Source organism: Pinus tabuliformis, chromosome 1_1, assembly GCF_031772625.1.
Source record: "Pinus tabuliformis cultivar Carrire ecotype Pingquan chromosome 1_1, CPIR1, whole genome shotgun sequence".
Lineage (NCBI taxonomy): Eukaryota > Viridiplantae > Streptophyta > Pinopsida > Pinales > Pinaceae > Pinus > Pinus tabuliformis.
In genome coordinates, this window is record NC_142297.1 from 949,598,192 (window position 1) to 949,616,023 (window position 17,832).

A 17,832-nucleotide genomic window follows, 5' to 3' on the forward strand; every position below is an offset into this window, starting at 1 on the left:
GGGTTTACTGGCTAACCCTCTACAGTTCCAGGATAACAAAATCATTTTATTACTGTCTCTTGGGGGTTCACAGCTCTAAGCGCCCCATGTATTGTCATTTGTTTCCCATCTGCCACGTCAAACTTTGCTCTAGCCTTAGCATTGGATAAGAGCGATTTCCTACCCCTCACTCTCTTTTTTTGAGGGGAAGTTCGACCTATTCCTCCAAACGATCCTAGTCGCTCAGGCTTTTTATCTAAAGACCGAAAATTATAATGACAAGAAAGGGAGGCCGAAACAGGTTTAGCTTCCTCAATAGGGTCATCATCACAGTTCAGATCAATGGAGGGAATAGCAGCCGTGATATTTTCAACAAAATTTTCAACATGAAATTGAGCATCAAGCGTGCGTTTTTTAGTTTGCAAACTAGTAATCAAGCAATCATCTTTAGATTCAGAAAGAGTTAAAGATGGGTTACTTGAGTCTAGTCTCATACCCGAAAGGTCTTCAACAAGAGTTTTAGTTATGGAAGCTGGTATTTCTTCGATAGGCTTCTGAGTCGGGCTTTCATTGACAGGCTCTGATTCATTCGGTCCTTCATTATCGAGCCCTGTTCCGGTCATTCCCTCCTTGACTGGAAGGTTGTCTGGGATCAGCTCTAATTCCTTCTCCCCCTGATGATTGTCCACCTCCATTGTCTCCGTCACCGGATTCTCTTTTATTTCCATTTCCTGTTCATGCTGATCCTGATCTGCTTCCATGCCCTCTCCTTCCATCGATTTATGGTTCCTTCTTCGACGTTTTCCCAGGGGGTAGTCTCTTGCTAGGTGTCCATAAACGTGGCATCTATGACATCTGAAAGGAAGATGCTCATAGTCAAGAATCTGCTCGAAAACGTATTCTCTATACTAGATGTTTATCTTCTCCGTAAGGTCTCCCCTGGGGTTTAGATTTACCAGTATCCAGGCCATCGCCATGTTTTGAGTTTGATGAAACGACATGTCCGCCTCCCAAAAGGTGCCCAACCTGTTCCCGATAGACCTAAATACCGATTCCACCCAGAGGAATGAGGGCAATCCTGGGGCTTGTACCCAAACTGCAAATACATCTGTCCTTTCATGCATATCATCAAACAATGGACTCCATCTCTTGAATAATATTGGATAATTGCCAAATGCCCAGTTTCTTGCCAATACCCAGTCCACCGCTTCTTTATTCTCGAATCTCACCCTGAACCATCCTTTTGCCAAAGCCACGACCTTGAAGTTTTTAACTAGATCCGTCTGCCATTCCTGCTCTCCCCATTTTTTAATGAATTGGATTGAATGTTTCTTCCCCCTCACTCTTCCAACTAGGGTGAATTCAACCACTTCTAGTGCCTCATCCACCTGTACATCCATTCCCAACACTAAATTATCTTTGAAATCCTTCTTCTTGATGGGTCTCAGTTTTTTCCTTTTTTCCCCTGAATTTTTTACCACCAAACCCTCCTCCCTGGATTGGGTATTTACGGTCTTCTGGGGTATCCCTTCTTGCTGTTCTGAGGGATTCCTCTAGGTGCTATTTTCTGGAACTGCATCGCCTCCTGAAGCTTTCCCTATCACGCCTATAGAGTCATACACCACTTCGTGCCCCTCATTGCCAGGGCTAATGAAACTGGACCTCGGTTCCACATACCCTCCAGGTTTAGAAACAACCACAGCTGAAATCCGACTAGGGTTTACTAGATTTTCGACATTGAAGGATTTGATGACTGCCGGACCTTGTTCGTTTTCCACACTAGTTCGGATCCCTCGAACCGACCCAAAATTTACGATATCTTCAAGTCCCCCTGAAAGAATTGGACCCGATGTCGATCCCTTCCCTTTCCTTCCTTGAATCAACCGAGGAAATACGAATTGACTGGGTTCATTCTGAAAACTCACCTCCTGAGGACCCTTTGCGTCGAATTTGCATTGAACAGCCTGTCGAGTCTTTCTTCCAGCGGACTTTTGGAACATATATTAATGCCAGTTTCTTCCACAGAGGGCTTCATGCTCCCATGGCTGCCTACGACCCCGAAATACCATTCCACATTTTGTGCCGTAAGGTCCTTCCCCCATACAGATAGAATATCCTCCGGCGCTGGTTCAAGGTCAAGGGCCTCCCATTGTTTAACCATGATTAAGACCTGCAGACAAACCCTAGAAACCGCCAGCGGCTTGTTCCTCGCTAAACGTAGCAGTTCGTGACTTCCGGTTTCGGTGCCAGCACATGGGTATCAACTCTTTTGGATGGGAAACCCTTTTCCACCGAGAAAACCTATTAAAAAATACCCCCAACTGTCTCAATCGTGCCTACCTTCTATCGATCATTCCACTTGCTTCCACGTTGCCTCTGATTGTACTGACATCTTCCCGTATCATTTCCTTCCGCTGTCTGCCAGGTTCTAAGCCCTCGGCCTGGGCGGCCATGCCTTTGCCTACCCTGGCATCATCCTACGCTCTCCTTTGGCCCTGTGACCATCCCATTTAGTGATTCTTATAGCCAGCTTGTAGAAAAAATGAATCAATTTTCTCATCCCATGACCTGGGAGCTTGTTTCAGTCCATAAAGTGCTTTCTTCAACCTACAGACTAAATTTTCTTTTCCTTTCTGGACAAACCCCTCCGGTTTCTCTAGATAAACCTCTTATTTTAGTTCTCAATTAAAAAATGCAGACTTTACATCTAGTTTTGCATCATCCCATGTTTCTTAGTAGCTAAAGCAATTAACATTCTGATTATGTTCAATTTAGCTACAGGGGTGAAGGTTTCTTCATAGTCTATCACTTCTTTTTGTGAGTACCCCTTTGCTACCAACCTAGCTTTTAGTTTTTCTATAGTTCCATCTGCATTAATTTTCGGTTTATACAACCATTTGCAACCTATGGTTTGTTTTCCTCTAGGAATTTCAACCAATTCCCAAGTGTTATTTCTGATTATTGAATCATATTCCTGTTCCATGTCTGTTTTCCATTTACTACTTTCATTTGCTTCTTTATAACTAGACGGTTCAACCACATTCATCATACTAGTTATAAAAGAATTTTACCTATATCTTGCAAGCATTTGAGCTTTCCTACCTGATCTCCTGAGAGGTGGGGTAGTGGTTTCAAACCTTATTTCTTCCTGCTGCTGTTGTTGCTATTGTTGTTGCTACTGTTGCTGCTGCTGTTGTTGTTGTTGTTCATCCTCTGCCTTTGTCTACTGTTGACCCTGATTTTTCTCTGTTTCATCTTCCTCATAGTACGGAATGTCCCATCCATCTTAGTGCTCATCAGGTTCTTCGTTATCCTGCTCATGGAATTTGACATCTCTACTAACAAAGATCTTGTGAGTATATGGATTAAATAATATGTATGCTTTATATGACGAACAATACCCTATAAAAGTACATCTGATGGCTTTCGAGTCTAATTTTCTTCTATCTTCCTTTGGTATGTGGGCAAATGCTTTATATCCAAATATCCTTAAATGTTTTACTGCAAGCTTATATCCATTTAATGCCTCAAAAAGAGTTTTAGACTCGAGACTTCTTGTAGGACTCCTATTTTTAAATAAACCGCATTATTCACTGCTTCAACCCAAAAACCATTTGAAAGATTCTTACCTTTAAGCATAATTCTAGCACATTCCACCAGTGTTTTGTTCTTTCTTTCTGTTACTCCATTCTGCTGTGGAGTATGGGGTACTATAAACTGCTGCAAAATTCCATGATCTTCACAATATCTGATGAGTTCATCCTTCCTGTATTCTCCCCCTTGATCAGAGCGGAGAATTTTTATCTGTTTCCCTGTTTGTCTTTCAATCATATTTTTAAACTGCTTAAAGTATTCGAATGTATGACTCTTCTTACTTAAGAAATACACCCAAGAAAAATTCGTACAGTCATCAATAAACAGTAGAAAATACAGTGCACCTCCTAAAGATTTTGTCTGCATGGGACCACAAAGGTCTGTGTGCACTAACTCCAGTATATCCCTCTGTTTCTTTTCTACTCTAACAGGGAATTCTTCTCTATGCATTTTTCCTAAAGTACAGGCATCACAGTCATTATGTACTTGCTTTAGCATAGGAAGATCTCTTACCATTTCCTTTTTTTGTAGTAATAACAAATCATTGTAGTTGATGTGGCCTAATCTCTGATGCCAAAGCTCTTCTGTAGTCAGGCTCGCTACTGTCAATACTCAAACCGGTGTAGGTCTCACATCCGACTTGTACAGTCCTCCTGTTCGGATTCCTGTAGCAATTGTCTTCATGCCATCTAGCAAATATTTAATGTAGCAGTTAGATTTTAAAAATTCAACTTTCAAATCTTGATCTATAATCATAGATACAGAAATCAAGTTCTTTGTTATACCAGGCACATACATTACATTATAAATTTGTTTGATATTACCATCAAGTAGAATAACAGAAACTTTCCCACACCCTTTGATTTGATGGCTTCTGTCATCACCTAGGTAGATCTATGTGCCTTCATTGATCTCTTTAAAATCCTCTAGCCAGTGCTTATTCCCTATCATGTGTATTGACGCTCCTGAATCTACATACAAGATGTTTGCATCAACATTTTCATCACGATCTGCCATGAACAATCTTAAATTCTGCACCTGATCACCATTCACGAGATGACCTACATGTCTTTTCGGCTTCTGTTGTTCTTCATGATACTTCTTTTTCCTACACTCCCTGGCAATGTGACCCAATTTTCCACAATAAAAACATTTAGTTTCAGAGTAGTTTTTATTGGGATGCATACCTTGAGTCAGATTTGGCCGTTTATGTGAACTTGCTCCGTTTTGCTGTTGTGGACCTCCTTTCCCTTTGTAGAAGTTCTTGTTTGCCATCAATGCAAGATCGACACTTTGGGGCTTCAGAGCCGGTCTCTTCTCTTCTTCCTGCATCAGTATACCTATCAGCTCTTCAAAATGTGGGATCTTCTCTCTCGCATTTATCCTAGTGATGAACATCTGATAATAATCAATGACACCATTCATTGTAATGGTTACAAGATCTGTATCATCCATTGTATGACCAATATCTGATAATTTTGTTTTCAGATCCTTGATCCTTGCTACAAATGAAGAAACTGTTTCATTCTCCTCCATCTTCATGGATATGATCTTACTCTTAAGGAACAGAAGACGATTTGAATTCCTGATCTCGTACAATTCCTTCAGAATTCCCTAGATCTCGTTAGCTAACTTACCTTCTCTAATGTGTGGTATAATGCAGTGTTTCACTGACATATTTAACATTGTCTTTGCTCTACTTTCTCGTTTCTCCCAATCTGGGACAGTCGCTGATCCAGTCGCAGGCCTCGGCTCATCCCCGTTCGCGATCGACCAAGCACTTTTCACTTCTAGCAGAGTCTGCATCTTGAATGTCCAATTTGCATAATTGGAACCATCGAGCTTGTTATGATTGTTCATACATGCTTCAAATATATTGTTATTCATCTTGGCGATTTAGAAAAAAAAAAATCGATAGGTAAAATATGTTAAATTTACCCCAGATCTGCGATAGAGACAGATCACTGTTCTTCAATGTTGTTTGATCTTGCAGCGCACACGCAGATCACCGTGGCTTTCTTCTTGGCCTCCAGACAACTTTCTGTTGTCAGCTACATCCTTGTTATTGGCTTCCCCACACAGCTTCTCTGATAGCGACAACCTTGTTCTTGGCTTCCCACACATCCACAACCTTGTTATTGGCTTCCCCGATCGTCGCAAAATTGCCTGTCTTTCCTGCGACGTCGTCACAGCTGTACACGTCTTTCCTGCGACGTCGTCACAACTGTACACGTCTTTCCTGGGACGAACAATGACAAAAAATATGCGTGAAGTGCTACAGTGACCTTGTCGCAGAGGTACGCTTATAACTAGTGACGATTTCAGAATTGTCGCAGTTATCCGCCTTACAACTGCGATGATCTCGGTTCAAAGAACCACCCACCAGCGAGTGTATAGGTTCCTCAACCCTGACGTTCTGATATCATGATAAAAAATGGTAATGTTTTTATTAATGAAAATAAAACCCACGAATCAGCTCTACGAAAGAGAGTCTGAACCAGGAGACTCTAGTTACCTATTCTAGGATATTCTCCATTTTCTTCAACAATAACCAATATACAAGCATCCATCCATTATTAGAGACACTACTCCAAATGTCTAGTAATCTGGGTTTTATACACATTGCGAAAATTGGAAACACCGGTCCAAACACCTAAATGAAACTTTATATATATATATATATATATATAAAAGACACTATTCAAATATCTAGTGATCTAGATAAAGGATAGACATTTATGCTTCCAAATAGGATATACATGCTTCTCAACACGTAAAATAATGCAAGAAATTAGGACTAAAGGCATGGGATAAACCATACTAAAACTAGTAAATTTAAAACAATACCGAATTTGGAAATTTTCACCTCTGGAATTGGGAGTGTAGCCAATTTGGTAATAGCCCCTCACCTGCATCTATCGAGGTCCTTGTACCAAATCCATTTTCTGTACGTTATATCAGAGGATGTGAAGCCTAATGCCATCTTAAGAATACATCATTCTTTAGGGGACGGAATGTCTCTCATGTCACTTTTCTTGGCCTGTACCAAAAAGGCCGCTGATCCTCAATCCCTTCCCACAATCCCACGCAAAACTCCAAAATCTAACACAAGGCCGATTAACGGCGAAAGCCGGAGAATATTGAATGTGTGGCCTTTGATCATGACCGTCTACAATCTTTTCCTTGTAATCTGGTACACTGTTGTCAATATGATGTAAGGACAACAATACAACAATTAAGGGACATGCAACACTCAATCTTAGAGATTTCAAGATTGTTAAGACTGCTGTAAACGGGTATGGTGCCTTGTTGTCTATATGCCCTACACTCTCTTTCTCTTCAACGATCTGGAGTCCCACTCATGCTGCTAAATATGTGATATCACCCTGTTAGGCCCCTATATTACTAGTGTAACCCCTTATTGTTATTAGTATAACCCACTTATTATATTGATGTACCCATGTAGTGCCCATATTGTTACTATTGTGCCCCATAGAAGCCCACTATTGTTATTATTGTGCCCTTACATTATTATTGTTATGTCGGCTCTGATTATGTTATGACCCCTTAGACTCCTATATATAGAAAGGAGGTCTTTTCATTTGTATCATCCAAGATTTGTTCATTTATGTAATGTAAAGGAGGTTGGCCCCTCGAAGAGGCTGAATTCTAAGGCATTGATCTATCTTTTCTTGAGCTGGTTTCATAACATTTGGTATCAGAGCTTTGGATTCTAGGGTTTCGCTGCTCCAAACAGGTCATCGTGGCATTTTCGCTATAACTTTTTTTCTGTGACGTTTCAGAAGTTGCAAAAAAAACCCATTTGAGAAGAAATCGCGCTGAACCTTGGGTCCAAATTTCAGAGCTTTTCGCGCTATATTTGCAGAGATATGATTTGAGGAAGTTGGTCTTTTTGCAGACTCCTGAATTACATTCCAAACAGGTGACCTGGGTAAAATCATCATAACTTTCTCTCTGGGGATCAGATTGAAATTTCATAAGAAGGTACAGAAAGAGGACAGACTGTAGTTTCTTGTATGCATTTTTCAGATCCAAAGGTCGAAACAGTGACATGTGGCACGTCATACAATTTCACTCTTTTGGAAAGGCATATAATCAGGTCATCTTGGGAGAAGGATGAAGAAGTATGGCCACTTATTCCAAATTTGCAAATGATCCCAATTCAAACAATATTGCCAGAAATTGAAGAGGAAGGAAAAATCATATTGGAACTTGGAGCAGTCACAGAAACAAGAACCCGACAGCTACGAAATCGATCAATTTCAAAGTATCTCATCAAGTGGAAGAACTTACCTGCTGAATATTCCACATGGGACGACAAGAATTTTATACAGAAGCATCAAGAACTACTCAAGCGTTGAGGACAACGATTTTTGAAGGAGAGAGGGTATGTTAGGCCCCTATACTACTAGTGTAACCCCTTATTGTTATTAGTATAACCCATTTATTATATTGATGTACCCATGTAGTGCTCATATTGTTACTATTGTGCCCCATAGAAGCCCACTATTGTTATTATTGTGCCCTTACATTATTATTGTTATGTCGGCTGTGATTATGTTATGACCCTTTAGACTCCTATATATAGAAAGGAGGTCTTTTCATTTGTATCATCCAAGAATTGTTCATTTATGTAATGTAAAGGAGGTTGCCCCCTCGAAGAGGCTGAATTCTAAGGCGTTGATCTATCTTTTTTATCTTTTCTTGAGCTGGTTTCATAACACACCCGTAGCAATACGTTAGTGTCAACGACCTCCGAGAATGCGCGGAGATGAAGATCTGTGTGGACATTGACAATAGTAGTTTTTATGGGGTCAAGCTATTCGAAAAAATTGGCTCAGTCTACATGTTGGCACTTGTTATGTGCTGAAGTGTACATGTTGGCACTTGCTGAAGTTTCGATTTTAGTAATCCTTCCTTCTTATGCACAGTTTCTAGGCTAGGGTTGGTCGTTGAATCGATTGTGAATTAGGAGCTACCAAAATCCCATACAAAGGGGGAGAGAGTCGACTGAGAATCTCAGCCATTGGTAGGAATTTCGCCTGCATCCTTCTGGACAACACTACACCGACTCCGTAAAGGAACGTTTCGTCATAGCCTTGAAGCGGCCGTGGGTAGACTTCACGCAGGAAAAAAAAAAAATTCAAAATCAAAACCTGAGGATAAACTTTGCATATTTGAAAAACATTCATGTACCAGCTAAACTAACGCAACAAAACAAATCCTATATAACAGTGACATAGTAAAGATTTATTCAAGATATTAAAATTTTAACAACAGTTTAAAGAAAATAATTTTTGTAGATAGGTTTAAAATATATTTATTACTTTTATAAAATAAAAACTAAAATCCTAAAAAGGGTGTGTGTTAAATAATTTTTTAGATAGGTTTAAAATATATTTATTACTTTTATAAAATAAAAATTAAAATCCTAAAAAGAGTGTTCAAAATATATTTTGGTGATTATAATATATATATTTTTAGTTATTTTTAAAAAATAACTAAAATTTTAAAGAAAATAAATTTGTCACATTATTTGTTATACCATTTATATATTTTTTGAGTTAGGGAAGGTTTTATTAACATTTTAGTTCAGATTTTACTGGATAATCTATATACAAAGTTACTAAAAATCTTAATATCTAAAATTTTATGCAACTAGTTATTAATGTTATCAAATAGAATTTTTGAAATAATCACATGGTTGTTTCAGAGTTATTAATATGTTTATCAGTGATATAAATATTTCATAAATAAAATAAAATGTCACTTTAAAAGAAGAGTGATAATAATAATATTGATCACACTTGCTTTGCTGTATCATGCTGCTCTTAAGTGGATTTGTCCATATATATATTCTATGTGGTTCATGGATTTTGCAGATTGATGAGCTTTATGTCTATGAAATATTTGTATTAGACAGATCCACCTCAAAATATCATATCTTATCAACTCAACCATACAACCTGACCCAACAATATCGATATAATTGAACCTATAACCTCACAATAAAAATTGTGTTTTAACCACAAAAAACTCAACCAATTAAACTAAAACCACCCTGCTCACCCTTCTTTCTATCTTCAAGCCGGACGCGCCCTCTGGGAGTCTGGCGTTGTTGGCCAACCCTGGACGTTGATTGGTTACGACAACGGGTTGTTGTGCTACCAGACGAACCTACGACCTACAAGAATCCAGAGGATATTCCAGGTGTACAATGCTCTCTTTCTCGGTGAGGGCAATCAATGGATTTTGACGGCGTCGGTCACTGACAACAACCGAAGAATTCTTTCGGAGATTGCAGGAATCACGTTCGATCGGCAAAACGGTGTATCCAAGCTCGTATGTGAATTTGAAAATTTTGGTTAAGGTTCCACGAACTTTAATACTGATTCGACACAAATTCGAATAGGATTGAAAATTATAATTAAACAAGACGTATGTCGCCACCAATTCCAAGGACTATCAATGGAGAGGGAAATCGCATGAGTTCATAAACGAATAAGTGCAAACAAATTGTTAACAGACATGACCCGTCGACCTTTTCTACTGCGTGACCATGAGAATGGCTTGGCCATTAACGAAACCGATAAGCCATATGATTGCTTTGATCTGTGCACGGGTCAACAGAGAATCAAAGCAAATTATGCGGCGCGGGTTATGGAACGACAGAGGGTCGAGGCGAATGACGCGAGGTAGATTACGACTGTCGATGCTAGCTGTGCCGGGGAGTTATGGGATGATTTCTTGATTGAAATTATTTTAATTCAATTTATTGAGTTAATTAATTATATTTTAAATTTAAATAGACAATAATAGACAATTTTTTTAGGCTGTGTTCATGCATACTTTGGTCAACCTTGGCGCTATCTCCACGTCCAGGTGTACAGAAAAATTTGGGCTGATCGACCCGAAGTTAATCAGCCCTGCTGCCCGGTCCACTAGCAAGTCTGATCCCAAGGACTCCGAGGAGATTGGACCATGTGACCTCCGCATGACAAGACACTGATTTTAACCAACTTAACTCACTTTTGAGACTTAATTTAATTTAATTCAATTCATTGAAGCTAATTCAATAATTTTTTTTTCCTTCTACATGTTTGACAGCGGTAAAATCAACACTGAAAGTGACAGAGGCCAGAGTCGTCACGATCACTGTTTCCATGATAAGGTTCATCTCGAGCAGAACCAGATGGCCCAGGTGGACCAGGAAAACGTGCAAATTGTAATTTTAAACCGGGTTTGGTCAAACTTATACCCTTGTAACGCTTCTAAGGCAGTTGCAACACATTTGCATCAGAAAAATCAACAAAACAGAACACAAGAGAATCTCCACCAGGACGTCTAGGCTCCTTTTGTACTAGTCGAACTTCTTTGACGGAAAATGTGTGCAACTTCCCTGCGAGTACAATCAGCAGGAAGACCCTCAACAAAGAGGGTATTCGATGCGTTAGATGGAAGGTGCTCATCAGGCCTTCTCAAAGGTTCTCTCGATCATACGGTTCTGACAGCCCATGTTAGAGATTCTTCAATTTCAACAATGATTCTTCTATATGCGGAATAACTTAAAAGAATCATTAAATCTTAATGCCCAGGGATACGAGTTACCTCCAGCCATTGGTGATGTTTTGATGAAGGCCACAGTCCACTTGCATGCTACTTCTTCAGCACTCCAGCTTCAATCCTAGCAAAAGAACACAAGAATTCTGAAGGCACTTCCGAGCTCTGCTATCTCAGCTAGATGGTGTAGAACTGAAGGGGTTTGAGATAGGAGCTTGGGGACCAAACAGATGAACATATAGCTAAGCTTCCATCAAGCTTCTAAATGCTATGTGTTAGAAAAACCACAAATCAAGGTAGAGATGAGATCAAAGTAATGGACCACTTTAGTAGCTCCCAATTATTAATTTAGTAATTGCAGTTGATTTTCTTAACTTAAGGAAACTACTGCAGTTGGTTTCCATAAGTTAAGAAAAGCTGCAACTCCATAAATCAAGGTAGCTTTTGTGTTAAATTAATGGAGCTTAACATTCTCCCACTTGGTCCATACTTCCAAACTTAATGTCTCAACTTAAAAACCATTGATAATCTGTATTAAGTAATAGATACATGAATCATGGCGATAAGTCCTCTAATGACGAGTATTACCTTCCATGTATTACTATGCATTTATTCTTATTATAATTTATGTGGCAACAATTTCTTAATGAATAAACCCTATGTTTATTCTTGGTCCTTCTTAAATGAATTTTCTCAAATCAACTTAAGGTGCACATAATATGAGAAAAAACATCACAATAATTAAGAATTTCATTAACATTGTCCATACAATGAAAAAACTGCATAATGGAACCAAGTCTCATATTCAATACATGATCCTTGAAATTAACTGTGGCATGCCCTTAATCAAAGGATCATTGATCATTAACTCAGTGCTGACGTGCTCAATGACCACTTTATTTTCTTTAACGCGTTCCCTTATAGCTAAAAACTTAATGTCGATGTGTTTATTTCGACTCCCACTTTTTTAGCCATAAAACCAGCAGCTGAATTATCACAATATATTCTCAATGGCTTAGATATAGAATCCATAATTCTAAGCCCAGAAATGAAATTCTTAAGCCATACACCATGTAAAGCAGCCTCAAACAGGATATACATAAGCATGTAGTCTTTGGTCCCTTGAAGGTACCTCATTACTTTCTTTGCAGCTCTCCAGTGGTCTAAACCTGGATCACTCTGACATCGTCCCAACATTCCTACATTAGGCTTCCGACAGCAGAAGCATATGGAATGTTCTTCATTTGTTCCCTTTCTAAGTCGTTCTTCGGGCATTGGTTCAAATTGAACCTATCACCCTTCACAATGGGAGCTACACTTGGTGAACAATCCTTCATCTGAAATCTCTCTAAATTTTTTATTAATATAGGTTTCCTGGGACAGACCCAAGATGCCTCGAAATCTGTCTCTATGGATCTTAATGCCAATGACATAAGATGCCTCACCTATATCCTTCATATCAAAATTTTTAGAGAGGAATTGTTTCACCTCATGTAGCAAACCCTTATCATTGGTTGCTAGCAAAAGGTCATCCACATATAAAACAAGAAAACAAATTTTACTCCCACTAACCTTCAGGTATATACATTGATCCATAATGTTTTCTACAAAACCAAAAGAAGAAATTACATTATGGAATTTCAAATACCATTGGGAGGATGCTTGTTTTAAACCATACAATGACTTCTTGAGCTTGCAAACCAATTGCTCACCATGACTAGAGGGGAATCAATGAAGATGTGTTATTCATGAAGAAGTGTTATCAATCATTATCTTTTAGTGCCAGTGTGAACATGCATTGAATCATATGTGACATTGTTTTGCAGCAAAGACCATTAGACAAAATACCATTCCCAACATAATCAGATTTATAGAATAGACTGAAAGATTTTTTTCTGAAAATTTTAAGGAATATCCAAAAGGTACAAGCCTTGAAACTGAGATCAAGTTTCTAGAAAAACTTGGAACATAACAGGTCTTTTCTAACTCCAAAACAAAGCCACTACTTAAAGTTAAATAACATGTTCCTATAGCTTCCACATGCGAGCCCATCTTGTTTCCTGATAAGATGCTTTGCTCACTTCCCACTGGCTTCCTTTGGTTTTGCAAACCTTTGCAAGGAATTCGAAATGTGAATTGTTGATCCAGAATCAATTCACCATGTGTTAATATTAACATTAACTATATCAGATTCACAACAAACAAACGAGATTACTTCCTCAAGTTCGGGACTGTCAGAACGAATTTCAGAGAAATTTGCAGGTTGTACTACTGCATCAAAATAAAGAATCACATGCTTATGTTGAGGCTTAATAAACTTTCATGTTTTACCAATGTAAAACATGCTAAAAAGAATTGAATCAAATGACATGAAAATTGCCTGTGGGCTAAATTTTCAATTCAAACAGATTCAATAAAACTTTTATGAACTTTCATGTTTTACCAATGTAAAACATGCTAAAAAAGAATTGAATCAAATGACATAAAAATTGCCTGTGGGCTAAATTTTTAATTCAAACAGATTCAATAAAACTTTATGAACTTTCATGTTTTACCAATGTAAAACATGCTAAAAAGAATTGAATCAAATGACATGAAAATTGCCTGTGGGCTAAATTTTCAATTCAAACAGATTCAATAAAACTCTATGAACTTTCATGTTTTACCAATGTAAAACATGCTAAAAAGAATTGAATCAAATGACATGAAAATTGCCTGTGGGCTAAATTTTCAATTCAAACAGATTCAATAAAACTTTATGAACTTTCATGTTTTACCAATGTAAAACATGCTAAAAAGAATTGAATCAAATGACATGAAAATTGCCTGTGGGCTAAATTTTCAATTCAAGCAGATTCAATAAAACTTTATGATAAAACTTATTAATTCATAACTCCTGTGGGTAGGTTATGAAATTTTATCCTAATTAATCACATAAATATAATAAAAATTCCTGTGGGATAAAATTTATTATATTCAGTGTAATTAATTACAATTTAATGTCTAAATAATCTTTATGTGATCTTGCCAATCAATATATAATTTTATTTAATTAAAGATGCTGTGGCTATTCTCTAATTAATTAAAATCATATGGATCACTAGACATTATTTTGTTGCATAAACAAAACTTAACCAGAGAGAAAAATAATGTTTACTGAAAGGAGTAAGTCAAAATGACATTTTAATAAACTCCATAAAACTGTAATAATTCTCCAGCAAAATCAAAAGCAGTCAGCATTACCGAAAATGACTACAAATTGATTGTTCAATTTATAAACTAAACCCGGAGTTTATAAAACAACATAATAGACCAGCAAACAAGCTATTTTGCTCACAAGATAAATGGAATTAAAATCAAATTTACATTCCTTAGTCTAACTGTCCCATAATTTATTTAAGACTGATTCTTAAATTAATTACAAAATGGGCTCTAAAAAGTTATAAATTATTTCTTTAAATAATTTGCAAAAACTGCAAGTTTGAAATAATTTGAAACAAAAGACTAAACCATTTCAAATATTGAAATATTTAAGAATGCATAAACTATTTCCTTTAACATGACTTTTATCAAAAAGAATAGACTTCACAAACATTTCATGTTCATGCCCGAAACCTTGGTAAGAGCCTTTATGTCATAAATATTCTTGAATGAATCAAGTCATATGTTGACCTTTCCATTTACTTTAAATATACATTTATAAAATCATCTAAAGTTATATAACCAAAGTTATAACCAAAATATATATAACCAAACGAGACAAACCATACAATATGGTATATCATCAAAAGTAATGCCATGAGTTATAAAACGACTTTTTAACAATAATCCAACATAAAAGGTTGTAATCCAACTACCACATGACAATTTACCAGGTTCCCATTCTCGGATATAATATACAAATATTATGCAGCAGAAATATTCTAATAAATTTTGATGAACGCAGTAAATAAAACAATAGTGAAGGCTGCTAGGCCACATGGATCTACGTCCAACTATTGTCCTTATTATAACCTAGTCGCCAGGTCGCATCAAAGTTTTGAGAAATAGAATAATCTTGAACTTGAAAAACTGACTGACTTATGTGCTTCTTTAAATTATAAAACAACTTTCCATTGCCTATGTTATCATGAAATGAAAGCCATAAATAAACGCAAGACAAAAGGGTTTCATAATTAATTTCGGTCACAAAATGCCCTATTTTTTGTCAGCGCGGATCTGAAAGCACATTTCGATTTTGTATATTCCCAAACCCCTACAAAAAGAGCGCAAGGATTACTCTTGTATATACACTTTATATTACGATTAAGTTCCTGAATTATAAAGATATGAAATCGTAATTATACTTAAGCTCAAGCTTAAGATCCTGAATTATAAAGATATAAAATACGTAATTATACTTTAATTATACGTAATATCTTTATATAAAATCGTAATTACAAGTATAGTAATTATACTTAAGCTCAAGCTTAAGATCCTGAATTATAAAGATATAAAATACGTAATTATACTTTAATTATACATAATATCTTTATATAAAATCGTAATTACAAGTATATCTTTGAAACCATCATAATAAAAAAAATGGTTTTTCCATCTTATGAAAAGAAGATTATCTTTCCATCTTGTTTATCGAATTTATGTATTTTATTCAACTCAATGAGATTCAATCTTTCCAAAATTGTCTATAATCCTTTGTATTCATTTGTAAAGATGGAAAGGCAGCAATGTGGGCAAAATATACCTTGACATTCAGCGTGAAAGTGCTTAGCGTTACAGGTCAATGAATCATCTTATCGGTGAAAATGGGCTTGAAGAGAATGAATCCACCAATTCGAATAACAGCTTCAAACAGAGATGCCCAGTGATAAATAAAATCCATATGGAAAGGAAGCATCCAAATTATCAGTAGGGGCCTAGATGCCGTGTAATCTTCCAAAATGGTGGCCACTGTATGGTGATATGTGATTAACTGAGGAAGTATTGAGAATTAGATATTAGGGTGGGGCTTTTGCCTTCCACGTGGGTAAGTGCAACCCGCACATCTACGTGTAGCGAAATTTGTCCGTTCCCGACCATTATTTCTATAATCGATCTAAACGATCCTGGGCTCCAGCCATTGAACGTAAAATTTTGGCTTGTTTTGTTTTCAATTTGATGTAGGTTCAAGGATTTAAGCATTTTCGAAAAAAAAATGCCTAAATTATAAAAACAACCAGATAGGAATACTGTTTATCACTTAACAATGGAGTTGAAAAGAATAAAAGAGCCCACTGTGAAGGTCTTTACGGAATTTCAGAGACACTGAGTAACTGTGACCGGAAAAAAATAAATAAAAAAATTGTGAAACGTTAGCACGATAGCAAATTTGTTTGACAGAGTCGTTTTATGGTCATGAAAGATTAAAATGTTTTCTTTTTGCCCATCACATGCAAAGACATTTGTTCTCGGGGTTTTTCCATGCAAAACACGGGTTTCTAAATAGCACAAAGCCGGAACCCCAAAAATAAGAATTCGTTTCTTGGCCAACACACAGCAAGGCAGAGGTAAAAGGGCTCTGATACCAACTGTTAGACATTCTTCAATTTCAACAATGATTCTTCTATATGCGGAATAACTTAAAAGAATCATTAAATCTTAATGCCCAGGGATACGAGTTACCTCCAGCCATTGGTGATGTTTTGATGAAGGCCACAGTCCACTTGCATGCTACTTCTTCAGCACTCCAGCTTCAATCCTAGCAAAAGAACACAAGAATTCTGAAGGCACTTCCGAGCTTTGCTATCTCAGCTAGATGGTGTAGAACTGAAGGGGTTTGAGATAGGAGCTTGGGGACCAAACAGATGAACATATAGCTAAGCTTCCATCAAGCTTCTAAATGCTATGTGTTAGAAAAACCACAAATCAAGGTAGAGATGAGATCAAAGTAATGGACCACTTTAGTAGCTCCCAATTATTAATTTAGTAAATGCAGTTGATTTTCTTAACTTAAGGAAACTACTGCAGTTGGTTTCCATAAGTTAAGAAAAGCTGCAACTCCATAAATCAAGGTAGCTTTTGTGTTAAATTAATGGAGCTTAACAGCCCAAACCTAGGCTCCCTAACTTCCCCCCAAGTCCAGGATCTGCACTTCCAATGCCTGGCCTCTGACCCATTAAAACAGAGTCAGGAAGGGACGAACCTGACAATCCTCCATAACCTCCACTGCCTCCCAACCTTGTCCCAAAGGAGCCTCCCAAACCACCAATATCACCAGATGTTAACCCCCACCAGAATATGGAAACCCATTTCGAACGTGAGAATCTAGAGCTCCAGGGGGGTTGGATTCCTGTAGAAATGATCGACCTGCCACATCAGGTAAATAACCAGGAACATCGCGAGTGCTAGAAATCCCACGAGCACGCTTGGCCGGAGCAGGAATCCCTAATGAGCGACCATCTCTCCAGTAAGCATCTGCCATTGAGTTCCCACAAACTGCAACCACCACTGGAATCTTGAGGAATTATAACAGGGAATAATATTATAAATTATTATAATTCATATGACTGAAATTATTTTAATCCAATTCATAAAGTTAATTATATTAATACAATTTACTAATTTATATCTATAATAGAGAATGGCATTATAAATTATTATATTTCATATATAATATATATTATAAGTTAATATAATTTA

At 37.2% G+C, this 17,832-nt stretch overlaps 1 pseudogene; it reads right to left on the reverse strand.

Moving 5' to 3' along the window:
- Positions 1-10,709: 10,709 nt before the first annotated feature.
- Positions 10,710-17,614, reverse strand: LOC149217638 (nuclear speckle RNA-binding protein A-like; annotated as a pseudogene).
- Positions 17,615-17,832: the final 218 nt, after the last annotated feature.